Here is a 27,519-nt window from a genome sequence, read left to right as displayed (position 1 = left end):
CTGTTAAAATAGCTTCAAGAGTGGCCCTCTGTTTTTAAAAAGTACTTGAAATGTGAGGGTGTGTACTTACAACGGATTCTGTGAAGCTCAGTATACTATGTAAATCTTTCTCATCCTAAAAAAAAAAAAAAGCGCAAGCAAAACCCTCTTAAAGTGCACTCTTAAATTCAGTGATCTAAGGATAATGGAGCAAATCTCCAGCTGGTTTAAAATGTCAGAGCTTCAACTACTCCAATGGAGCAATGAAAGTCTACATCAGTTGAGGATGCCCCTCTTAACACATAAAAATGATCGTGAACGGGGACAGGTCACTATTCAGCTCTGCTGGCATAGGACCCTTCCGTTATATTCATCCAAACACAACTTTTGCCTTAACCCCTTTAAAATTCTATGTTTCAAAAGGTAAATGGAAAATGCATTTTCCAATGAAAAGTTATTGCTACCTGAATTATCTGGAGCTGTAGTAAAAAATCAATGAGAGAAAGACATTTAAATCAGATGTTCAAATATAGACTGCAAACATGAGAATGAACATTAATTAATTAGATTTGTAGGGTCTTCCCTTGGTTTAGCCTCTGTATCATCATGCAGTCTTTGTTTACTTTCATTTATTTTCTTTGTTTAATGACGTTTGACTAATAAATACATTGATGAATTGCATCACTAAATGCCATCCATATATCACAAAAATAGGATGTACTCAGTGTTTCTGGCACAGTGATGCTAAAGGATTTTTTTTTTGTTTGAACTTTCAGTACTTAACAAAGGAAATAATACTGCTTTGCTGGATAAACTTCCTGATTTTTATTTTAATTTTCAGTGAACAAACAGCTGCAGAATAATGTGACTTAATGAAGCATTTCTAATAAAATCCTGCAGAAGTTAAAACAGGGGCATAGAACTGCTTGCTCACTGATAGTTGTATCACTCAGAATAATTTTTCAAGATGGTGATCACATTTTTGTGTAGATGAGTATTAGGTGATTTTTTGTCTTCCAAAGTCAGTGATTTCCTTTAGTGTGGTACGTTAGCATTGTTCTATTACTTATTTATAGTGAGTAAAAAATACCACATAATGAACGCATACATATTTCTAATACGTTATTTGGGCTTTACACAGGTTGGTAAGTAGCAATACAGCCAGCAGTAAATTTAAGTGTGAAGACGCTCAGACCTGAAAAATTCCATGGTATGTTTTGCTCACCAAAAACATATAGTCTGCATTTGTAAACATGTCCTTTATCAAGTCTGTCATCATCCAAGATGAAATTACAAAACTTCTTGGCTGCTACATGTTTCTCTGCCACCACAATTCAGTGGAAAGGATTATTTGCTTTATGTAAATCTAGATAGGGTTCAATGAATCATCACTTTGCAACCTGCCAGTAAAGCAGTCTCCAATATCCGTCTGTACACACATCTATTTACTTCCATTCAGAACAAGTTTTTAATGTATTCCCCACCAGAATTATCAAGTGCATTACAAGCATCTACACGTAAAGCTGAAATCCCTCAGATCATAAGAAAAGACAGGTAAAAAGGTTACCCCGTATGTCCAGTATGATGAAAGATACTGCCAGATTAATCGTCATTCTCTGATTAAAACAGCATGACAGGAATCAAGATTTTATCTCAAAGTCACCCACTACCAGCAGCATATCTAAAATTAATACCACATTTTTGAAAGCCCCCTTATGTTCAAACAACATGTGGAACCAGTGAATAGTAATCCTGATTTGCTACCAACCAACTGAGCAAAGCTTGCCACTGAAATTATGGCACTTAGGTAGTTTACATTTATAGGAATAACGGTACTGTAGTTTCAGAAATTGGGACTTCATGAAACGAAAAAACACAAAGCTCTCAATATTGCCTCAGCAGTATCAGCTCTCTGAAATAAAATGTTAATAATGAAATTTATATTAATTACTTTACTACTGTTAATTATACATTCACAAAACAATTTAGGCATCAGTACAAAATAACTGCACTATCACTGTGAAAAAGTGTAAACCTTTGCCACCCCTGAATAAAAATGCGTTAGTATGTTCTTTCCCAACTTCAGCTAAGCTATATTCCTAGTACCATTGAACTACTATTTTTCTAGTGTTTACCCTACGCTACAGAAAAGAATCTTAATTTATCAATTTGACTTCACTTAGATCAGCCCATAAAGTAGCTTTAAAGTGTTAAACATACAGCAGGCTGAATGCTAATGTCTGAAACTAGTCGCGAAGACAGAGAAACCAGATAACAATTATCATTTAGTCAATAGCAATTTAAATGTATCCACTGCTGTGCGAAGACCCCAAGACCCTGAATGCTTTACGGGGCTTTCAGGGATAGGGGTTGAGTATGTTTATTATTTGAATTGACAGTTCTGTGGGAGTCAAGCACAGCTCTTTAAATACTGAGACGGTGTCTACTGGGGGGTGGGTGGTAGAAGTGAAGTACTTAGTGCTCTAAAAAAAAAATAAATAAATAAATACTGATAGTCTCCAAGCTAAAGCTATAAAGAGACAACTGTAACTACACATATAATTTAAAATGCTTTAAGCAATGATTTTAACTCCCAGTAAGAATGAACATACAGAAGAGCCATACACAGCAACTCCTAACAGGGCAGTGCGAGCTATTGCTCTTTATTCTTTACACAGATAACCTGCTGTCCGATCCTACAGCTCCATAGGAAGAAAGCAGACTATTTTTAAACTTTCTCTTGCAAAGCTATAGAACGGGAGGAATAAGGGAAAAGCCCTCTCACTGTGGCAACATATTTAGCAGGTAAATGAGTTCACTGAAATGCAAAGAAAGCAGCGTGGACGGACAAGGTATGCTTCATCCTACATACACCACAACTTGGGGAGCGTTACACACAGAAAGAAATGAAGCCATGAACCCTCTCTTTAGAGCTCTTTTTTTGAAAGGATTCATAAAGGGACCCCCTTGCTCTTTCCGCCGCTCTTCGAAGGCGGCCGATACAGCGTCCGGGCTCCAAAGCAGAGGAAACCCCCAAGTGCCCGGGGGTGCTGCGACTCACCAGCCGCCCCCCCTGTACCAGTAGTCGGGCTGAAAAACGAGTGGGTTCCCCTGCCCCCCCCCCCCCCCCCCCCCCCGCCCAGCTCTGCTGAAACGCTGAAATGTTCGTTTGAATAAAATCAAATAAAATTAAAAGGAAAACACCCCACCCCACAACGACAACAAAAAAAAGCCCCTCGCGGGTCGCCCGGCGCAGGGCTGGAGCAGGCTGCCCCCGGCGCCCGGCCGGACCGCGGAAGGGCGGCGAGGGCAGCTCCCCCTCGTACCCGGCTTCCCGCAACTTTTGGGCAGGGGGAGGGCGGCAGCCCGCAGCAGCCGCCCCGCGCTCCCCCCGCCGCCCGCCGCCCCGCGGGGTCTCCGCCAGCCGCCGAGGGCACCTCCCGGCCCCGCCACCGGCGCCTCGGCAGATGCCCAGACAGGCGCCGCCGGAGCGCTCCGCTCACCTACCTGCAGCCCCGCTTCCTGCTGGAAACACCCAGCGATCGGCCGCCTCCCGTCGAGGGGGAGCTCCAGCCTCACCGCCCGGGCATCGCCGGCACACGCCCCGCGCCCCGCCAGCGCCCGGGGGCACGGAGCGGCGCCGCGCTCGGCTCGGCTCGGCCCGGCTCTCCTCGGCTCGGCCCGGTTCCCCTCGGGTTCGGCCCGGCTTCCCTCGGCTCAGCCGGGCTGGGGCAGGCAGCCGTCCTCCGGGGCCCGGGTCTGCCCCCGCCTCTCTGGGAATACACCAGGGATCCGGCTAGGAGACGCTAGAGGAAGGGTGAAGTGAGTGGGAAGGGAGGGAAGACTTGAAGTGTTTCTCGTGCACGACTTCAGAGTATTAAAAAAAAAATAATAATAAATCAAAGAGGACTAAGTATAGATCAGCTATCGGAAAAGCGGAGGGTGAGGAAGTCCTGCAGCCCGGTGTGGCTCCGGCCCCTCCGCCAGCTGCGTGCGGTCCCGATTCAGCCCCACCGGCAGAGGAAGGGAGGACCAGCCGGCGCGTCCTGCAGCAATCCCTCCGTTAGAGCATCTCTGATTGGTTTGCCTCTCACACACAGCACGGCTTCCCCCTCCTGCTGCCTCCTTCTCCCTCTTGGGAAAAGTAATTGGAGAGCGAGAGCTTCACCTTCAGCAGCAGCAGCAGCAGCAGCAGCAGCAGCAGCAGCAGCAGCCGCTCCGTGCCCAGGCTGCGCGCACCGCACCGCACCGCACCGCACCGCGGAGGGGTGCGCAGCCGCCCCAGCCGGCCGGACAAGCAGAGGCAGCTCCAAGCGCGCCCTGCGGGGTTGCCCGGAGGGACGCCCTTCTCCTCCCCAGTGTTTATCCGGCTTCTCGCTGCTCTCCTCCCCAGCCCCTTTACGAGGCAGCAGGTCCCCGCCGCCGCCGCTCTGTCTGACCGAGGAGCGGGGCTCCGCCGGCAGCGCCCGCCGCCTCCCCCGCGGCCCGCGCACGCCGGGGCTGGGCCGCCTCCCGCCCCCGCGGCACGGCGCGGCGTGTCACGGCGCGGCTCTCTCTCTCCCCCCCTCCCTCCCCTCCCCTCCGCGCCTTTCCCCTCCCGAGCGGCGGGGTGCGAAGTTTCCGCACAGGCGCACGTGGCCGCGGGGAGCAGGAGATCTCCGGCAGCCCCGCCGCCGCTTCCCCGGGACCCCCCTTCCCCTGGGGCGGGAGGCTGGGCGCCGGGCGGGGAGGGAGCCGCCGGGCCGGGCCAGGCCAAGCCGGGCCGGGTAGCTCCCCCGGGGGAGCGGGGCCAGGGCCGCGGTGGCTGGCGGGGGGCAGGGGCAGGAGGGAGGCGGCGGCGCCGGCAGCCAAAAGCTGGACTGTGTCTCCCTCCAGAGGGAGAAGGGAGTCACGCACGGCAGCTCCGGCGGCGGGAAAGCCGCGGCCCCGGCCGAGCCCCTCTTCCCCGGGTGGTGCCCGAGCGGAGGGTCGCGGGCTCGGTCCGTGCCCCTGCCCTCGCGACGTGGTGATCCCGAGGGCCTCTTCTTCCTCTGCTTAAAGACGGGTGGTGGGTCGCGGCCGTCTGCCACGGCGGTTGGGTAATAGAGGGAAATGTCAGTGGGTGAAGGTAAGGGAAAGCACAGCTTGCTCGTTTATTTCAGTGTGTTTTGTGCTGTTCGAAAGGGGGTGCAGAGAAGTGGAGGGGAGAGAACCAAAGAAGATGAGAAAGGGCCCTCATTCATTAGAGTAATAGCAAATAGAGTCAAATTCTCATTTTTTTTTCCTAAGATTCTTGTCCACTTCTAGGTTAAATGGGGATGAATGCGTGCAGCATTAAGAAGTACTAATATACTTAATCATCTGTTGTTTATTTTTAATTTATACCAGCTAGTATAAAGCAAGTTTTCTGAAGAGAAGCTTTCATTGAGTCCTTGACTGTCGTCACATCTTACCTGGTGTTGATAGTCAACTCTGTGAGAACAACTTCCCCAGTTGTTTCTGTTCATGCTAGAGTCTTTCCATATAAGTAAGGATCTGTAGAATGACTGAATTATTTTTTTCAAAGCAAATACACATCTAAAGGTCAAAAAAAAAAAAAAAAAAAAAAAAAGGAAATGCAAAATGAAAAGGAAAAGGCCTAATATTGACTACCCTGCACACAGTGATACAGCTGTAGGATGAAATACAAAGAGGCTGGTATGGAAAGGGCAAGTTAAAAGTAGCCTGGTATGTGGTTGTCACAACCGCTGTTGCAGCAAGCACTGCAGTACACATAAACGCCTGGATGCGGGCTGCAGCCAAATTAAAAGGCTGCTGGTTGTAAAGACAAACGTGGTCTTCTCTCATCTATCGGAAGCTGATACAACAATATCACAATTTTCCCAGTCAGTAACTGTATTTCTACATTTGCAGACAGCAGAGGGAACTGAAACAACCAAGACTGTGCTGCTCTCAGCAGCGTAATTTCAGTACATTGAGGCAGACCCAAACTGATGTGGATCCACAGGGGCTGGATGCTCCTGCCCCACCAATGCAAAATAACCAGGGATCCTGAATACATAACCGGCATACAACCTTTCCTGTTGCGTGGGTCAGTGTAGGACCACAAGTATTGTTACCTGATCAAAAGCAGTCAAAGCATACCGAAAATGCAACTATAGCAACTAAAATGCAACTACAGCAGTTGTTGCACTTTGGACGTAGCAAACACCTTGTAGTTACAGGAGCACGTACACCTATATTAGCTGCATGTATCACTGCACTCAAGTTCACTGTGTATCGTGAGACCAGAGGATACTTGGTAGTTTCATATCGGTGTCCTGCTGTTACAGAAATCAGGCAAACACATCTGAAGACACAGGACTATTATGACCCAGTTAAAACAATACAAAGAAGTCACATGCAAGCAACAGAAGAAAAAGCACTAGACAGAGCAGCAGCTAAGCTGACCTGTTTTGAAACCTAGGAGTTTTGCCTGTGCAAATCTTGGCAAATGTGATCATTATTTACAGCGTGATGGTGCTGCACTTGAGCAGTTCTTCCAGATCACTTTGCACATCTGAAAATCTGAACATATCTGCAGTACCCACACGCAGGTTGTGTGACACCACACAGAAAGACATGCTTTCAGGAAGCTTTTCTACGTGCTTTCACAAGCATGGCCAACGCTCCTGGGAAGAACTGAAATGATCCATTGCACTTATACAGTGCAGCTGGGTTTATAGATGCTAACTTAGTGAGCCTGACTCATGTCCAAAGGTGCGTTTGTACACGCTGCACATGCACAATATGATAAATTTACCATTTTCTGGAAATACCAGGTTGGCAGTCTTTGTCCTACACAGCCTGTATTTATATCTTCCTGACTGGAAAATCCCCAGCTGAATACTGTGGCCTTAGAAAACAATACAGTTATGGAACACAACTATTATATGAATGTTCTATCTTTCTTCCTTCAGCTTGTTTAATTTTTGAGTTAGTGTCGCTAATTCTTATTTTTCATCAATTTGCAGGGCTCTTCCACTCACTGAAAGAAAAGCATAAAACATGAAAATGGGCATTGGCACTTGCAACAGGTATGCTGTTTGGAACAACTTCAGCATTTCCATTTCAAGGTGAACAGCGCAGCATAAAAATGAGGAAAATAAAAACTTGCTTCTGAACAGTCGCATATATGTGGGTCTGGTATGTACCTTTTTTAAACACCAATTTTCCTCAGAGGCATGCATATTCTGACTTGCTACACAAAGAAAATTCTTATTTTGGAAACCACATGTAGATTTGGTCTCCAAGAACTGATGAGGTCATTAATGTCTGCCAACAATATTGCTCCCTTATCTTCCCCAAGAGACTCTTCCCATCAGCCACCATGCTAGTAACCTAAACTAACTAAAAGTGCTGGTTGCAGCACTGTTCTTCAGTTTAGCAGTTAGGTTCTTGATTTCTCATTTTGTTCATAAAGATTAGGTTTTTACTTGGGTGTTCCATCTCTCTTAATATTGAACTTCAGGTACTAAAATAAGCTCTCATCAGGCAAACCTCAATGTCGGGAGACCTATTGTGGCTTAGAGCCTGATATGCAGCAGCATCCTACCATATTCCTCTATTGCCAACCCCTAAAGCTGAGGAAGAGGAAGTATGGATTCCAAAAGCCAGCTGCTGGAAATCATCTGTGGTTCTCATCCTGACGCTCTGTGAGCTGGGACAGTCCAACAGTGCCTAAAAGTTCCCTTTACAACGTGCATACAGGTACACAGCATATTTTATCACAGGTGAGAATCTCGTCCACTGAATTTAAAGTTCATTAAAAGCTCTGGTACATTCCAAGTATTCACATACAAAAATAAAGGTAATTGACTACTGAAAAGCTGATGGAAAATGAAAAGGCAATGGAGCAAAGTTACTCTGGGGTTCTTTAATAAGTCTCCCACAGGCATTTATTAAAATCATGCTGGTTATTGGATTTTGAAGGAAATGGGGTTTTTAACTAGCATACTGGAATCGTCACTGATCTTTCAAAGCTTCCACATAAAATGAAAAAACTGACTGCAAAAAATAACAGAAGCAACCGTTCTTTCTTTTTTACAACACGTAAGTGATACAAATAAACCCTTTGATGATTTTTTTTTACCGTTTAAAACCATTCTCCTAAGATATGGATTGCTTATGCACGCTAACATAAATGCTGCTCATAGACTAATGATGTCTTCCAGGATGAAAAAAAAAACCCAGATACATGTACATATTCAATGTCATTTTGGGCGCAAGATTTTGTTGCTTTCATTTAAGAGGAAAGCCAGGAATCAGAGAAAGAAATGGGTTGAAAGGGATCTCTGGAGGTCTGACTGGGCTGAAGATCCAAACCCCAGTCACGGGTGGGCTGACTTCAAAGTTAGATCAGGTTGCTCAGGGCTGTGTCCTGTCGTTTCATATATCTTCAAGGACAAGGATTCTACTTACCAGCCTCTCTGGCTCTTTTTCAGCATTTGACTACCCTCATCGTGAAGGATTTTCTTCCTTACATCCAAACAAATCTCTCAGAATTTCTTTCTGCCTCTTGGGTCCATTGCCTCTGGCTCCATCTTCCCTATAACCATCCATAAGTATTTTAATACAGCAGTTAGATCTCCCTTTTCCCTTCTTTAAAGGGGCTGAACAAACACAGCTTTCAGTTTTCTTGGATGTTGTGCCTTCACCACTGCTAGGACGCGCTGCTGACTCATATTAAACTTGTCCACCAGCATCTACAGGCATTTTTCTGCAAAGACATTTTCTAGGTAGTCAGTGCCAAACTCGTACTGTTGCACGGGGTTATTCTGTCCCGGTGCTGGACTTGCGTGTCTTTGTCAAACTTAATGAAATTTCTGTAAGTTCACTTTTCCAGCCTGTTTTGATCCTTCTGAGCAGCAGCCTTGCCCTCCAGTGCATTGACTGCTCCCCACATTTTGGTGTCACCAGCTGTGACTGTTTGCCACTGTCACCCAGATTGTTGGTGACAGCTGGAAGCAGTGTGGGCTCCAGTACCGAACGCGAGGAATGCCACTACTGACCAGCCACTGCTCTTTAAGCCTCACAGTTCAACCAATTCGAACACATTTTATAAGCTACCTGTCCAGCCCATATCTACCCAGTTTGCCTACAAAGATGTTATGGTAGACCATGTCAAGAGCCTAACTAGCATCAGGATAAACAAAACCCATGCTCTCCCATTTGCCACACAGCCAGTCATTTCATTGCAGAAGGGAATTGCGTTGGTCAGGCAGAATTTGCCTTTAGTAAATCCATACTGACTATTCCAAATCACCTTCTTGTCCTTCATGCATGTGGAAATGACTTCCAGGAGAATTTTCTCCGTAATCTTCCTGCAGACTGACCTGTAGTTCTCCACATCCTCCTTCTTGCCTTCTTGAAAATGGCATATTTATCATTTTCCAATTATTTGGGACCTTCTCCTGTCACCGTGAACATCTGCAGATGATAGAGAGCGGTCTCACAGTGACATCAGCCCACTCCCCCGGGGGGACTTGGATGTACCTGGTCCCACAGACTACTGTACGTCCACTCTGCTTAAGTGGTCTCTATTGATCTTTCCCTATCAGGGGTTGTACTTTGTTCCCCCAAACTCACCAACAAAGCAGAGTTAAACAAAAATGAAAAAAACCCTGGGATGAATGCTGTTTGTCTGACCTACCCCACAGAATATCATACAAACAGATCTTTCTTCTTACGCTATTTCATCAAAAAGAGCAAAATCCCCCAGGCTGTGAGAACTGTAGCTATTTTGAAATATAAAGATGCTTCTTTCTCATACTTTGTAAAGCACCTAAGCTCCCTAAAGGGGAAAGATTTAAAAACCTGCACTCCTCATTTCTCATTTGCTACTTCTTGACAAGTCACTATTGAGCTTTTTAGATCTTTCATATAGCATCATAAGGCACTTTACTTTCTCTATGCGTTAGAGACCGTTTGCTGCCAGGCATAGCTTCTGAGTCTTGCTCTGGGTGAAACACGTACCAAAAAGTTAGGTGTTGCAATATTTCGAGCTGTGGCTCCTAAATTTCCTTTTGAATCTAGGCTGTGATCCATGTGAAAAGCAGAAAAAAAAAACACTAGAAGAATTCAGATTAAAAGTAGAACAATACTTGGCCTCCACAACTTTTGGAAATAGTCTTAAATTTACTTTTTAACAAGTAATTTTCTTTGTTATATTTTGTATTTAATAAGCAACACATCTGTGCTTGATTACATCAAAATGGAAGAGTCCATGGGCCAAATATTTGGGGGTAACTACAGGTCTCTGTTGCACAACAAAGGTGTAAATTCAATATTAAGTGTAGTGCTAGTTTCTTATTGGAGGTACAGTAAGTATTACTAATGAGCTTGGGAAAAGCCCCAAACTAGATCCAGGGGGAAAAAAAAATAGCTATTTTTCCTTTCTTTTTTAAAAAATCCAACTACTCCTCCACTTGCATCTGTGGGACTCAGCAGGAGATATAAGCAATCACTAAATCAGGCATCCAGGGAAAGAAATTAGGAGGGAAAAAAACCCCAAAAAACACCAGGAGAAAAAGCGTTCACACACATCTGGCCTGCTGTATTACAGAACTCATTCGTGCGTGCATTTGTCTTAACCTGACACAGTATGGTAGTTCCTATTTTCCTGCGTATCAACCAGCATCAGCTCTTGCAGCCATGCTACAAAGAACTCCAAAATTAATAAATATTTCATCCTTGGTTAAATGTATGTTAATTTTGTTTTGATTTTACATTAAAAGTTGCATTATGGACAAAATGTGGGAAAAAAAAGCAGATCTTCTTACCTAACGAGATTTTAATCTAATTTCAAAATAAATGTAATTATTCAAAAATTATGTCTTGAATTATTTTTATGGATTAATTATGTTTACATAATTAAATTATATTCAAGAAAAGGAGACCTTGTGAAAACAGGAGGTTAGGCAGATGAAGAGTAGTAAAGGTAAGTAAAGATCAAGTTGATCTCACAAAACAAATCATACTTATTTTTTTCTGAAACCTCTTTACCGAGGGCAACATGTGTTGGCAGACATGAGAACTCATCTACAAGAAGGATTAGACTTCACTGTAGAGATTCATGGAGCCATTTATTATCACATGATATAGCATTTTCTAATCTGTGTAGTGTCATTTTAAAACCGGGCATCGCAAATTCTGGTAAAAAAGGTGTCAAAGCTTATTAGCCCAGTAACTCAGTTCCCTCATGGTGGGAGATAAATTAAGGGGTTGTCAGATGTGTTGTTTGCTGCAAAAAGAAAGCCACTGCGAACTTAACTGGAATTACTTTTCCTAGAGAAATAATACTACACCTGTTTTATAGTTACAACACGCTCTTTCAAATAATATCATCCAAATTTCAGGAAGTAAGTTTAGTGAAAGGTACAGTGCATTAAATAGGAATAAGTTGTTCTGTTCCTCAGTATTTCTTTCTGATTTTAAGTCTTTCTTCCTGTGAATTTTAACCACCTATGTTTTAATAATGGAAGGAAAAATAAAAGAGAATTGCACTCAAGAATGTACTAGGCTTGTGTATTTGTATTAAAAAACATTAAAAGACGCCCTAAAGGTTGTTACAGACTTTGCATTTTATGGTGTTTTAATAGTAAGGCAAAAAGGTGTATTTTGATATCACCTTTCTGCATATTGAATACAGGAAAAAAAGTAGAGCTTTCTAAGAGTCAAGAGCAAAAGAAGTACTATTATTTAGAATATTCTCTACCGTATTTATTCCAAAACAGCCTGAAACTGGGAGAGACAACAAAACAAGAATAGAATATAGTCATATTTAAATGTTCTGAGTTGGAGATCTCAAGGTATTTTCAAACACAAGACCAAAAGAAACACTTTTTTTCTTTTTTTCCTTTTTTTTTTTTTTGAGAAAAGAGAACCAAAGATCATTTCAACTTGGCTGAGGACAAGCAGCTACTAATTCAGCATGAAAATATGCCTCTGATGAATGCAGAATCAAAAAAAATCCACTCCATATAAAAAGTTACATTTTCTATTTAGAGTAGCTACACCTTTCAATGAGATTACAATTGTGGAGCTAATGGATCACATAGTTAATAGTCTGAATATAAGTAATTTCTCTTTGTATAAATATGAAAGAAAACTGAATGTACCTAGAGACGATTACTGCCACTTACATCTCGGGATCTGCAGGGCTAGGAGGAAGTCAGGCTGACTGAACTCTGCCTTCCTCCTCAAGCCTTTCCTTCTTCATCAAACACATGGTTGGAAACGCTAAAGGATGTGTACCTTTGAGTTTTTCTGCTATTGTGGCTCTTGTTGTCTGCTCCTTTGAAGGGAGTAGCCAGCAGTCCTTTAGATTAACCTTGTCTTACTCAGAGCTTGGACTGTGTGATGGAAGGGCACTGTGATGCCCTTGTCCTGGTCAGAAGAGTTCCTGTGTGCCTCTCTCCAGAGTTACAAGTAACTGAGGTGAAATTAATATCGGGTTACTCAGGCTGAACAGCCACGCGTGGATGGACAGGCATGTCACCACCTGAATCCCTGAACCCCACATGCCCCCCCGCCCCAGCGCCCCAGCATCCATCATCCTGCCAAAACTTTTTGCCCTGAGGGACTGACTTCCTCAACTCTGGCCAACCTGAAGAACTTCACCACTTGCCAGACTGCCTCACATAGCAAGTCCGTTCAAATTTCCATTTCTTTCTCACCCCTGGGGCATGATAAACATAACATAAACATTTTGGCTTGATTTTGGATGCAGGTAACCCTTATTTTCTGAAACCGAGCCCAAATATAGTGTAAGGACAGTAAGCAATAACCAAAGGAGCCCTAGGTCCTTGGGGATGTATGTTGTACGGTCATGAGAATCCTTTTGACGTTTTCATTCTGACCAATGCTTAATTGCTTATAGTTTTCTTCTAAAAATATGTTTTAGGAACAATCATTTCTGTATGCGCTTGCAGCCCTGAAACTCAGTATTCACAATGAGCAAAATGAGCATTTTCACTTGTAGTCTGGGGGCACACATCCATAGCAGCTGCAGTGTCAGGCAAGTGTGCTTGGATTTAGCAACTGGAAGCAGGCTCAGTGTTCAGAGCTTGGCATGGAAAAAAAATTGCTTTTCCAAGCAGTTCAGAAGTATCTCAGATGTCTCCGCGCTGCACGGAAGGCAAAGCCTGGGATGCAGAGAGATACTGCTGCTGCTAGAGCAATAAACCCGCTACAAAAATCTTTGTTTTCCTCCCACTTTAAGCTTCATGGCATATCTGCTAGTGCCTGCCAGACACTAGAATTACCTCCTTACCCACAAGTGCCCTGATTTTCACTGGCGTTTAAGCACCCACAAATGTCACAGAAGCCCGTAGAGTTGGGGGGGGGGGGGGGGGGGGGGGTTCTGAACAATTCAGAGCAAGCACTGTAATGGAGAGATTTTGCCACCAGATGTCAGAAGGCAGAACGCAGACTGGCTAACACACTGCCTTACCAAATCTTGAAAAAGGACATTTCAGTACTTTTATGCTTCCCCTTCCGTCTTCTCTCCCCCTTTCCTGTCACATATATGCATATACACACAGAAACAAAATACCCTGGGGAACACGGGGTTGGGGGTTTTTTTTGTTTTCATTGTAGCCTTCGACAGGTAAAAAGCACGAGATCTAATACCCTGTTAAGCTTCACGTGACATATCAAAGAAAAGGAGTTGTCTAAAATCTGAAGTTGCTAAACAAGCTGAATAATAACAACTTCTGTGAGCTCTGGAACTAATGAAGTCTCGTTTCCAATGGATTTTACCTCATGGTTGATTCAAGCTTTTCCTGTGCTGGGGGAACTTTCAAATTTTCTTTTTTGTGTAAGGTTGATCCCAAGGGACAGCTTTTCAGACACATGCACTTGTGGCTTTTCTCTCTTCTTCCCAGGCATCTTTTCTCATTGTAGTTGAATAGCTTTAAGACTACGACCCATCTCAAAATTTTTTGAAATCAGATGGGGCTCCAAAATGCACAAGGCTTTCTTCTATAGGAAACCTAGAAAATGAAAATGCAAGGACAGCTTAATCTATTACAGACTCAGATTAATGAGGCCATTTAATCTAGAGTATAACTCTGCTAGAATTACTTAAACACCTGAACTTGCACTAGTAATTTAAATGTTCCATTTAATATCCTGATGATTCCTCATTTTTCTACTAGATTATGAATTTATGGAATACGCAGAAATGTGTCTGATTGACCATTCATCAGTCTTTGCAGATGAAACCCTGGTTCCTATGACTGCATGTTGATGCGTTACCTCTTCCCCTTATTTCTCGCTTCTTTTCATAACAGAGAGTGGGTAGCACAAAATGCCATGCTTTACATCAAGTTTCCACATCCCTCTAGCACATCCAAACAGGCATCATTGATAACAGTGAGAGAAGTGCAGACTGGCCTTCTACCAGTGTGCTGTGACTCCAGCTGAAGTTGCTCTGAATTTCTACAATGGTTTCAGCAGAATAAGATTAAACGCTCAGCACTTTTCTCTTATTGTAAAGCTTGTGCTTATTCCAGCTCTTTTTGATTGTATGTATTTTTACAATGCCAAATTAATGAGCTTTGCTTTATTATCCTATCACATTTTAAGCTTTGATTAGTCTAGCTCTTAAAATGTACATGAGTTTGATTTTATTAGCTATTATTTAAATGATCACCCTTAAATTAATCCCTTTGTATTGTGAAGCTGTTTTTGTTGCATTACAATGATTACTTACCCTTCCTGACCCAAGATTATATTGCATCATAAAAATTTAGCAACAGATTATTAAAAATTAAATTGAATTTTTAGGACACATGGATGATAGTCATGCAAAGTCATCTATATTAATCTATAATAATGATCCCTTTTGAGCTATTTTTACAGAAATGGGTCAATTCTATAAAAACTTAGAATGTATCTAAACAGACTTTGACATGACTGACATGTTAAACAAACTTTAACAGCTTCACACTTAAAATATCATCCTCAGCAGACAGATTCAGAGCCGTTTCACTGTCTGGTAACATACCTATACAATTCCTAAATCAGTTGTTGGAGTCATAGCTAGCAAAACTTCATGGTGGTATACCTGGAAATTGCACCCAGGGATAAGCATGAGCCATTTTACTCTTTATGTAAACAGGTTTGAGAAATGATGATGACACTTGTTCAAAAACAAAGTCCATACACCTTATTGATTTCCTGGAGTTAGATTTGGGGGTGTTGGTGTTGGCTTTCTTTGGTTCGGTTTTTTTTGAACAGTGTAATATCAATATAATACAACCTAACAGAAGCCCTCCCTTCACCCACCCCACTGGCACAGCATATGCTTTTAGTCGGCTCTCCTCCACTCTGACATCCCTGTCCCAGTCCAAGTTTTCTCTGTCATGGAAAGCTTATTCATTTTCACTCCTTTCCTGTATTGTCAATACTGCAGGTAACTGTGGGGCAAGGACAGCTTTCATCCTAGTGTCCAATAATAACTGTCTTTGTTCTAAGGTAACACACACTCTCATTACGTGGTACACATCTTTTGAGGTCCATGGGTCCACTTACTAAACAGAGACATCTAAATTCAATCATGAACACTGACAGAATATATGAAATTTTAATGTCATAGTTTAACATGACAATACTTCTAAAGTACTTACACTAGTGTCCAAATGCACATCCTGCTTATTCTAAAGAAAAGTGAAACCAGCTCACTTGAATTATCTCAAGACATTAAAAGCAGCTTCCGTGCTTGCTGTTAACACCCTCAAACAGATAAATACACGGACAAGAAATAGTGGAAACAGGTTTTCCAACACAAACCGAAAGTAAAGGCTCTTGGGCTGTCACAGATCGAGAGGGAAGAATAAATGATCAAGCAAAACGGTTTTGCTCCTGTGAGTGTAATAAGCTAAATTACCTCATCCAGTCCAAGCTGATGGAAAGCACACAAGTATAGTGGTTTTCTAATGTATGGAAACCCAGACCTTAAGATGTTTTCTTGAACAAAAGCAACACTGAATTATACCAAGCAAACGTCTGTGATTCAGTAGGCTGTTGGATCCTGCTAAATCTAATTGAATTTCGTGTGTTTGTCCTGAGCAGGCCATGGTGGATCATGTGCCAGTATTCCTGTTTGAAGCAATAAAAGGTGCAGGTAGCTGGAGAGATGGAAACTCACCACCTTCTCAGAAAAAGTATGCCACATAGGATCTTACCAAAAGGGCCAGGCTGCAGAAGTCTGGATAACAAAAGGTTGAATACACATTTAATTCAAAGAAACCAATGCCTCATCCTCAGTTTAGCTGCTTCTAGCTTCAACCACCTGTTCACACTGTATATTCTCCTATATATTCACACAGATCACCCCAAATAGAAAGGCAGAGAGAGTTCCTGTGAGGCCTGCGAACTTCATACACTGAAAATGTCATCTCAAGAGGGAAAAAAAATATCCAGCATACCTTCATCCTAGAGGTCTTTTTCTCACACCACACTCATGGGTCCTGTGGTCTGCGAGCATAGCCCACCTTCCCTTTGTATGAAGCACACACAGCCGATCCCTTCAGCCAAAGTACTAGTTTGTCTTGCACAGCGATATAACCAAGGGAAGTTCTCTGAAATGGGGAAAACTGTGTTGCTTTATATGAAAATAATACCTGTAAAATAATAAATAAATGAAAAATTATGTGTGAACACAAAAGCTGCAGGACAATAATAACAGCGTGCTGTGCCTCTGGATTTTTGTCCACTTCAGACACGTGGTCCCACAGCTGTTGCAGGGGCCAGACCTCCCCAGCAACTGTCCTGCCTTTCGCCAGCACGTGTATGTAGATGCAGGGAAATGGGGCAGTGAGGATGGGGAAGTGCAGGGTGGGTGGGAGCAGCATCGGGGCCCCTCACTGGTTCTGAGCCAGCTCTGTCCCAAAGCTCTTTCAAACCACCTCTCCTGCTTCACCACCACCTCAGAAAAAAAATATAACAAGATGTTCTATGTGTTTGTTTGAAGATCCTTGTGAATTCAAAAAGAAAGAATTTAATTTTACAGGGTTGGTTGTCAATCAGTGATCCTTTTTATTACATTATAGGTTGAAGGTCATTCCAAATGCCAAGAGTAAAATAATTTTGTCAGTATATGAACAAGGCATATGAGTCTGACCTACACTGACTGACCATCTCTTGAAGTACTTCATGCTGCTTCTTTCAAAAGAAGTCTTGAATCATCTACAGTATTTACATTAAATTCCCAAATAAAAGCCAGCATATCTATATTTCCATTGCTAATGTGTCTCATTTTAAAACAATTTGCATTTATTCTACTGTCAGCTAGCAAAAACAAAAAAATGGAATACAGATTTTTGCAGCTGAAGCAGAGTGCAGCGCCAGAATACACTTTGTCCTAAGCACAAGGATAAGGAGTAGACTGGGGTTAAAGCACCAAAGTCAACGAGGTATCCAAAGAGCTAGAGCAGGTACCTAAGCATTTCTGTTGATATATACCAAGAAGTCTAGATACATGGGCAAGGACATTCTCAAAGCCAGACCTTCCCATTCCCACTCCCTCTTCTCCCACATAAATCCTCAATCCTGTGCCTTGGGCCTGCTTTCAGCCTGGATCAGCCATGTGCATTGCAGGAAATACCTGAGAATTAGTTCTTCCTAGGCACACTGTGGCAAATTAAGCCCAAGCCTCTGTTAGGCCACAGCAAGAAATAAGTCAGGGGCTTTGGTTGGTACATGCAGATCAGCTTCTCAGTGTAGGAATACCTGCAGAACATAAGGACTCCAAACCTCATTCTCACTTTCAGCTGGATTTCCTCTACTAAATTTATCATTTAGGCACAGCTCACACTCCTGGATGTCTAAAGCCCTAGACATTTATCATTTTGCCACTCAGCAACTGGAAAGTGATGTGGCTAACAAGCTAACAAGCTCTTGAGAGGTTTAATTTAGGCTAAAAGGCAGGACACGCAAAGCTGAAAGAGCCTGCCAAGTCGCAGTTGCTGAGCCTAACTTGGTGTTTTGACTCCCCCCTTATTCTCCTTTCACGTTTCCATGTGTGGCAGGTGCACCTGCCCCAATAAAGACCAAAACTTCTCGACCACTGAAAGTGTTAAAATCGAAGCTGCAGTTTGGGGGTGAGCTGCCCAGCTGCACAACATGGTGACTGGTCACAGGAAAGGCTCTCCAGTCGATAGACAAGGCCCTCAGTCAATGAAACACCTCCATTGAGAGAAGTTTCTAGACCATTGACTATACATGACACTACAGACCAGATTTGATGAGGGTATTAATGGAGCCCTATCGGAGGGCAAATGGAGCCAGTCCTCCTAGGAGCAGCAGGTCTGCAGTCAGGGACTCTCCCCTTGGATCAGGACGCTGCCCAAGGTAACTCCTCAAGGTTGAGAGCCCTCACCTTATTGGGTGATTGCATATTTTGGGTCATCATCCCTACAACATAAGCTTAAGTTGTCTGTGTGGTATTAGGTCCATTTGACAGACATCTGAATCTAGTTTACTAATGTTTGTCAGAGTGCTAAACAATTTTTTATTAGAATAAATCTCATTTTGGATACCTGCTCTCATCTACTTTAAGAGACTCTGTGACACCATGTAAGCCACTTCTCCCCTCCAATTCTTTACATGCAAATCCTAAATCTGCTGGAGCCTTTGAGTGCATGAGGCACATTCCCCAACAGTGAGCTAGTGCCCCGGGCCCTATCAAAAAAAAAAAAAATCTGACTAAGAAGACGATCTGGTTTAAGCGCGTTACTCCAGGAGAATGTTCACGCTCAGGATTCTCAGGAAAGGAAATCTGAAATGGCTGTGTGTCAGAGCATCCCATATTTTCCACATTTAATTTCTACTTAGATCACTTTTCATGTTTAAGTCCAGGCTATTTTGGATGCTTTCAATGCCATGGGTTTCTGAGGCTCCTTTTCTTGGATGCCAATTCTCCACAGATATTTGTAAGAGGCTGAGGACCTAACCTTGATGCTAAGCCCATACAATGTACCTTGGGATTCCCATACTTCCCCAAAATACAACTTTTTATACCTTTACATTTTAAATCTTTCAATAACAGCACATTTGTAAGGGCATGTTATAAAAAAGACCTAGGAAATTAAATGGCACCTTGAGTGATTTCAATTTATTGCTCAAAACGATTAGTACTTTACATAGTTGACAAGCTATAATGCTGGAAAAAATCCCTGAGAAATAGAATGGAATTATTTTTTAAAATACTTCATTAATTCACCATTTAACTGGATTTTTCTGCATGGGCAGTGGATACATGCCCTTTTACAGACACAGCAAAGGCTACACCCTCCCCATTGGAGGTAGCTTCTGTCTTTGATGTGCCACTGATGTGTTCTTGTGAACTCTCCCCAACACTTTTCGTAATTTTGAGGGTTGAAAATACTACATGAGAGAGAACAGAGCTCAAAAAAAGTTATTACGAAAGTTATTAGTTAATAATTCACTTTCCCAGTAGATAACTATACAAACAAAAGTTGCCTACATCATATTTGAAGTTCAGCTGGTAGCTACTAAAAGTAACTAAACTATGAAAGTGTGCAAGTTCATTTGTTTTCCAGACTGCACAGGTTAGTCCCTAACTTAAGCTTAAATTTTCAGGTTTTCCAAATGTTTTCCAGAAGTTTATGTGAGGTAGCTTTGGCTGTTCTCAATAATTTTTGTTTCTAGTCAAAGAGATACTTAACGCTTTTTTAGTTAGGAGTTTTGACCTGAATTTATCAGGCAGCTGCCTAATGTCACTGTTTCAGCCTTTACCCTTTAGAAATAACTTATTTGTAAATTTAAATCACCTTCACCCAGAAACAACTTCCAAGCTGATATAAATGATGATCAGTTTCTAATTTCTCCAGAGCTGATTACAAATGGACACTACTATATCTTTTGCCCCTTATTAAAGCAAAAGGACTGGAATCCTCAATAAATAATCCTGGTGCAAAATGCAAGCACATAAGCCAGTTGCATTAAACTGAGTGAAGCCACTACTTCAGTCTTCGTGGCGATAGGATTTTTCCCAGGAGACAGCACTTCATCCAGGGTGTTTAGGTGTTCAAAGATAGAAAAGAGATGTTCCACTCTTCTGAGAGGATACTTAATGATTAATAGGAAAATACTACATTGTGCTTGCTTTTTAAAATAAACAATGACCTTATGTCAGAAAGAATGCAAACCAGAATACCATCATGGAGCTATCACTACTTAGGAACTTCTGAATTATCTTGACAGTGCTTGCTACTTTTCAGTCTCAAATTTAGATCTCACAATTCAGATGGCACTTAAAGCAGGATTCACCTCACTCACAAGCATTACCTGCCTAACAACTCACTCTCTAGCTTCCCTTTATAAACAACGGAAAGACACCTCCAGACAGCAGTTTGTCTTGCCTTAACACAGAAGGGATGAATCATACTTTAGAACAGGCCATCTCTCTACTGACCAATGAAGGACCCTATCCAACTAGCTAAGACTAGACAGTAACCTTTAGATATTAAAGTAAGATCAGATGAATCCTGTACACAGTGAACTAAACCAAAATATACTTCTTTTCCTCATACTAATACATGGAGGGGGGTGGGGGGTGATTTTCATAGTATGTCTACTCTTTCATTGCCCTTTAAGTCAATTGAAAATTTGTAGGAAAAGGAGCTGAGAAATCAGTTACATCTTACAGCTCCAAGCCAGCTTCCGGAGGTACCAAACACCTACAATTGCCATTGATTCAAAATCTTGTTGTGGATTCTTCTAACTTCTGGGTTGTATTGTCTAATTGTAGAATGGAATCGACGATTCAAACACTATTTCTGGTAGCCTGACACACCTCTGCGGGGTACAGAAAAGGCACTGCTTAACAAGTTTCTATTCTGTGAACACAAAATAAAGGTTTTTTATTATCTGCCATGCAACTGCACTTTTACGCTTAAACCCATCTGTGTACAAGAAATTAAAACAGCTAACTACACCTATATCTATACATTTGTATCTCTCTATAGGTATTATCATGTAGTTAAGCTTCGAGTTCCTGCCAAGTACTGAACTGATCATCAGAAAAGTTATCCAAGGTTGCACAAGGTCACGCAGAATTGGCATCATAATTTAAATGAAAGCTTAATGAGTGCTCCAGGAGTGCTTAAGTCATATATGAATTAGCATCATGGATTGGTTACAAAAATATGCCAGAACAAACCTTTAGCATAGACGTACGGAAATAGCTAGAAACTTTGTAATCGCTAGTAACTTACACTAAAGAAATCAAGGAAATATAAAAACCTCTGAAGCCCATGAGCCATTTGTAACAGTTTACATCCTTTTTGTGTCAGTCTGATACTTTCTTTCCTTAGCACAATATAGCTTTTGGTAATATTAGAGACATTTGATTTTTTTAAGTGTAATCCAAATTATTTTATTTTTAATGTAAAACAGTAAATTAAAGTATACCTGCTGCTCCAGAAAAGACTTAAAAAGGAGTTGAAAACAGAGTTTTAAATGTCTCAAGAATATTTTGTATCTAGAACAGCTAACACTAAATATTTTCATAGTGCTTTTTGCCTCAACTCAAATACTAAAAAGATGCTGTGCTTGTTCCCAGGCACAAACACAACAAGTAAGACCTGCTCCACACACAAATATGTTCCCTTAGGTGTTATTTGTATCACCCATTGAAAACGCCTCTTGTAACTCATGCAGTCTTCTCCAGGTGAGGTGACAGAAACTTCCTTTCCCTCTTCACTGTGCAGGACGACTCTTCTGCTCCCTCTTGGCAAAGGAAGGCCCTCAGCTGAGGATACAAACCAGCTGGTGAGGAAACCCACCGGCACTGCTAGGAGGAGATTGACACCCACGTCTGGGCATAGACATCACACAAGTCATCAAGAAAAGGCTTTCAAAAGTCCTCATTTTCCTTCTTTTTTATATATTGCCTATTACTTAAATCTATTTAAAATGTAGCATAATACTCATTGAGACCTATAACTTGTACATGCTTTCAATTTTTCACACTTCAAAATCATGTTGAAGTATATAATGTATACCTATGAGGGGCAGATATTACCATTTTTAAGGGAAATGCTTTTTAAATGTTGAATTACGGATACTAAGTGAAGCAACCCTATTGCTTTAGCAGAGAATGGACTTGTAAAAAGGTGTCTTGCTCTCACAGGAAACACAGACGGGTTTGAACAGTTTCTCTACCATTTTCCCTAAGTGTTGGTGAGGCCGATCTCCAGCACACACGTTGGCTGACCAAAGCCCTGTTCACCACCACCACTGACTGTTCCACTTCACACCAGGCTGGAAGTGGAAACCACTTCCGCTTGTACTATTACAAGAGGCAGTTTGATCACATCGCAGAAGGTAAAAGAGGCTTTTTGTGCAACAGGTTCCAGGATGGCTGGATCTTGTGTACCACACCTTGACACGAATTGCTTCTTCTCATTAATTCCTGTATGCACCCAGCAAGGGACAACATTGACATTTATAAAAATTAGTGTACTTTTTCACTTATTCTGCTATTCACCAAAAGCTCCTGCAGCTTTTTCCGGAATGCCAGAGCAGCAACTCAAGAATTTTCCAATTTATAAAACTCCTCTATGTCTGAGATATTTCAGTCAAAACATTTTATTTTTCCTTTTATAGATCCACCGACACTCTACTTTGAATGTTTTTCACTTCGTCAAGATCAGGTTCATACATTTTTCAGGTTAGAGTAAGTCTCATCAGATTCCACAGTAACGCTAATGTTTTATGCTAAAGGAAGTTTAGAAAAGGAAAGCAGAAACTACATATTTAAAATGTACAGTATTAAAATACGCCTTTATGTGATTTTACACGCCACATATAAAAATATAACTTAAATGAGATATTTCCTTAATGGATATTGTCCATACACATACATGTTTGTGCATGTAAAATCTGCAGTTGTCCCAATACATCCTATGTCAGTACATTGCTGCATGTTCTGTTGGATTTCAGCAATAGTTAGTTAACGAAATGAATGCCAATTTATTCATACTTTAGATAGCCAAACAGCAAGAATATGCTGAATCAAGCGTACTTTTGCCAACAACATTGATTTCTGCAACTTGTCTGTTGTTTGTATTAGGTCCTGCTATAAATCTCACTGTTATCTCCTTCCACTTAAGCACCAACTGTTTTTATCGAACAGCAGCCTATTTTTAGTACACGAAGTGCAAACCTCACAAAACCTAACTTCTACATTGTGTTTAGATTTCATACATCTTCAGTACCTACTACTTAAACTCTACATTATGAATCATCCTTTTAAAACTCATGTCTCTTCAATTATATTAGCTGACATGTTTTGTGCATGGTTAATACATTTAATTTTACCTCTTGCCTTCAAAACCAAACAGTTCATTTAGCAACCATACAGGAGAAAATCTGGACCCATTCTGATGTGCAAATCAAATACAGAAATCGATAACAGTTTTGACATATCTGCCAATCATGGCTAAAACTTGTTGCCATCATACCTTTTAAATTAGCTTCTGTGTTTAAAATTCTTGAAGGAAAAACATTTTTGAAAGAGATGTACAAAGATTAACTAAGTTATAATATGAAAATAGACTTTTTTGTGTGTAGATAATAGCACTGAGTTAAGGACATGGAAAGTAATTTTATCTTGTTGAAAATGGGCAATTATTGCTCAAATTAATATCTGATTAAAATCAGATCATAGAAAAGGCCTATTTTTCAAATGTTCTTTTTTCAAGTCCCAGGCTATTAGAATTGAATATTGCAGTGTATGTTAAACAAATGCTTAACCAATAAAAGTACGATTTATTAACTACATCTGTTAATTTTAAACTTTTTTTAATATTCCTACATAGCATACTTATCTCATTACTTCTTTTAATTGTTTGTAGAGTTTATTAAGAAGTCATTCTTCAAAAAAATTTTTAAAAAATAATGTTTCCCAATATATAAAACCTCTACATTGGAGTAATGGGAAAACACTGGCTTTTCTTCCATTGTCATTAAATTAGGAAGATTTCTGGGACACCCTTCATTGATCCCACAGAACTTTTCTCTATCATCATTCCCCTATATTCAGATCTATGAACTTTCTGACTTAACTTGTCCAAGGATGCCTGGTCCTAGATTTAGTACATGAAGGCAAGAAGGTACAAGAAGACTGAGCATGTCATGTTACAGTCACTTCTCCAAGAGTCTATACCCCTGTTCTCTCATTTGAAAGATCTTCTTGGTAATACTAATTACTAAAAACGTAGAAAAAACATAACAGTCTGATTAAATCCACTAAATGAAAAAAATTATCAATTTTTAAATGTTGGGGGTTTTTTTCTTATCTCAACAGAAGTGTGTTATCGCAGTAATATCTAGTAATTGCAATTCCACCTAGCTCAAACAAGAATTTAACACGGTTATGTTCAGACTATGTGCATGAGGCCAGCCATGTACAGACTGGATTAGTAGCAATATGATTCAAAAACTACAGTGCAGACGTGGATTGACATCCAGGACAGAAATGGGTATCTCAATTAAATGTTATTTCCCCACCTCTCTGTCTTTCAAATTTATCCTGTATTTCTTCCTCTCTTTAAAAAAATGTATATTCTTATCTGCTTCTGTCCGTCATTCATCCCATGCTGCCTTGGGTTCCTTCATCTTCGTTTAGCACTGAATTTTTGTTTCTGTCTTCCCCTCCTACGTTTACCTTACAGAAGACCTGCTTTATCTTGTCATTGTATAATCATAGTCCACTGTTATTTCTGCTTTCTTGCTTTTGTTACTGAACTGTTTCAGAGAGGCTTACAATCCTATCATTATTTTAAAACAACCTACTCCCATACATCCAGATGAGTAGCATATAGAACAACATCAGCAGTGGTGGCACTGCTAATTTGCCTTTTGCTCCACTTTAAATTTGTGGAAACACATTGGGCTAGTAAAATTAGCTCCAAAAGGGTTTCCATCAGATTTCTCCACCGAAAGTGAAATTACCCGTGTTTTCCTAACTCTGTGTGCGAACGCTACACGTAAAATACACACTCATCGTATCCATTCTGATATGTCAGGGTCTGTGTCTGACGCAGCTCCAAACTAAAAAGCAAATTCAGGCAGCCGCCGGTGGCTGTAAGCCCACCACATACACAAGTGCTTGCCAGACCACTGGGGAGGGGAATCTGAACCCCTATTTTCCCCCTCCATAAATTCACAAATGTGGTGTGGAAGGTTTAGGAAGACAGTAAGAAGTGGTGAAGTGCATTTTTCTGTAGCATCTGAGAGTGAGACTTACAGTTCCCTGACATTTCTACAGAGTTTATTGTGTCCACAAGTTTCCACCGCTGAGAAGCAGAGCTTCTCATATCCCAAAAAAACAAGTTGTATTTTAAGTTTCTTTAGCCAAGTCCACTAATTGACTTGAGAACAAGAACTGAGAGCTTAAACTTTATGTTGTATTGGGAATCAATAGAATCATCAGTGTACACAGTTTGTTATCTGCAGCCCATTTGCTGAAAGTCTGAGCTGCTATATGCTGTATTAATTGCATCCTTTTTTAGGATCGATATTTAGAACCACAAAAAACATGTTTATAAAAATTCATGCTATAGCAACGAAGTCAGGTAAGGATGGAGGCTGCATGTTTACTGGAAAGCCTGCCACCTCAGCTAGCTTTACGATATCCTGCATTCAGTTATATCAAAAGCAGTAAGACATCTGTATTACAAATGCTTGCTTTTCATCAGAGAGGGTAGGTCATCCATCAGTATCTCCAGTGCTGTTTCTTCTATCAGATGGTTTAAAATCTGAATATCCTCAGGCACTGTCTAGGATAGAGGTACTTGGAAACAATTCCTTGCTAGCTCAGAAAGCTTTTTTAAAAATATAGATTTAACACTGGCATTTTCCAGGAATTTTGTGTACAGGAAAGTTTTTCTCGCGCTTAGGATGCTGTTCCATTATGAAAGGCACAATGGCTTCTTGTGAAGCACCGACAGCCCCAGAAAGCGTTACTCTTGTCTCTCCTTCACAATCCTTAAACAAAGCTCTGCTTCAGATCGCACATTATATGCTTTTCTGTCTAATATTTGTAGCACCTAATACCTGTCTAGTATTCGTTTCTGTACCATGGATAGACTGGCTTCAGGAACAGGAGGTCTTTCACCTAGTAATGGCAGTTATGCAACCCAAAAAAGTAGGGGCATGGGCGGGTCCAGGAGAATCTTTTGGCAAAGCAAACTGCTGATGGTCCTACTACAGACTGCTGAACAATGAAGCTGTTTACCAGCATATTGGATCGAGGATTTCCCAAATTTCTGTGAAAATTTTCCCCCAAATTTCCATGAAAATATAATTTTTGTAAAAATTTACAAAAATTGTTTGGCTCACAGATAACTTCCAGGGTTTAAAACACTGTCCTTATTTGTCAAGACCTGGTGTGTGGGTGGTGTCATGGTTCTTTCCAGACCCTGAGATTCTAATCCAGATATTTATTCTTAAAATGACTGGAAACTTTCTTCTTGTTGTCCAGTTCAGTTTTCTCTCCTCTCATTAATAGCAGCCATTGGATCCTTAGCTCTCAATATTAACTCTCCATATAACTTTAACTTGCTTGCCCCTCCCCCTGGAATTTCATATTCCAGCTGTTAGAGAAGCCATGAGTGTCACCACCAGTCCCTCTGAGCCCTTGTGAGTTTTACTCACACATTCGGTACAAGTTTTATATTCCCTTTCCCACCACAAATCCTGATTTTGCCTTTATTTCAACTTCATCATCTTTGCTGATAATCCTGGCAAAATATTTACTTAGCTTTGGACTACCATGGCTGCATAAGAGCCTTCTTTCCATCCTCTCTTTTGCTGTGTATCTAAAGAGCAATCTTCAGGGCTTTTTTGTGACAGGTACATGCTACTAGCTCCTGCTAATTAGCTAATAGCCAGTAACACCTAATAGCTTATGACTGGCAGCCAATGGTACATTTCTAGTGTGAGTCATGCAATTCAGCATGCTATGACTTGGGTGGAGGAAGGGGGCCAGATAAACAATCGCATATATTATAGATACACCAGCTAGATCTACAAGAACAAACTTTTCACATTCTGTGAAACTTTGTTTTCAGACGTTTGTAATGAGCACCCCGGACCAAAACTTCTATACAATTTTGATTTTATGAAATCTACATGCAAGTGTGAAGACAGAGGGAACCCTGTTAATGTAACACATGGACTTGTTCTGTTGGTGAAAGGCCATATGACAGGTTGCACTGTTTGTACAAGCTTCAGACAAGAGTGCCTGAAACAAACACAACAGATCATCCACTGATTTCTGCCAAGGTCTGGGAAAGCTAATGCGAGTCACACAGCCTGCGTAAATTCCCAACAGTATTTGCACAATAATGCTGGCTGTATCATTACATGAATTACGGGCACCCAAACCACCCGTTTGTTAGCAGGGCATACAGCATCTCCTTATGCACACGCTTAGATGAGAACACGGAAGAGAACGCCGCAAAGGAGACAGTTCCTTATTTTATA

The sequence above is a fragment of the Leptosomus discolor genome, chromosome 1, assembly GCF_034619465.1.
Source record: "Leptosomus discolor isolate bLepDis1 chromosome 1, bLepDis1.hap2, whole genome shotgun sequence".
Classification (NCBI taxonomy): Eukaryota; Metazoa; Chordata; class Aves; order Leptosomiformes; family Leptosomidae; genus Leptosomus; species Leptosomus discolor.
The sequence above is the reverse complement of the archived record's forward strand: the minus strand, read 5'-3'. Positions refer to the sequence as shown.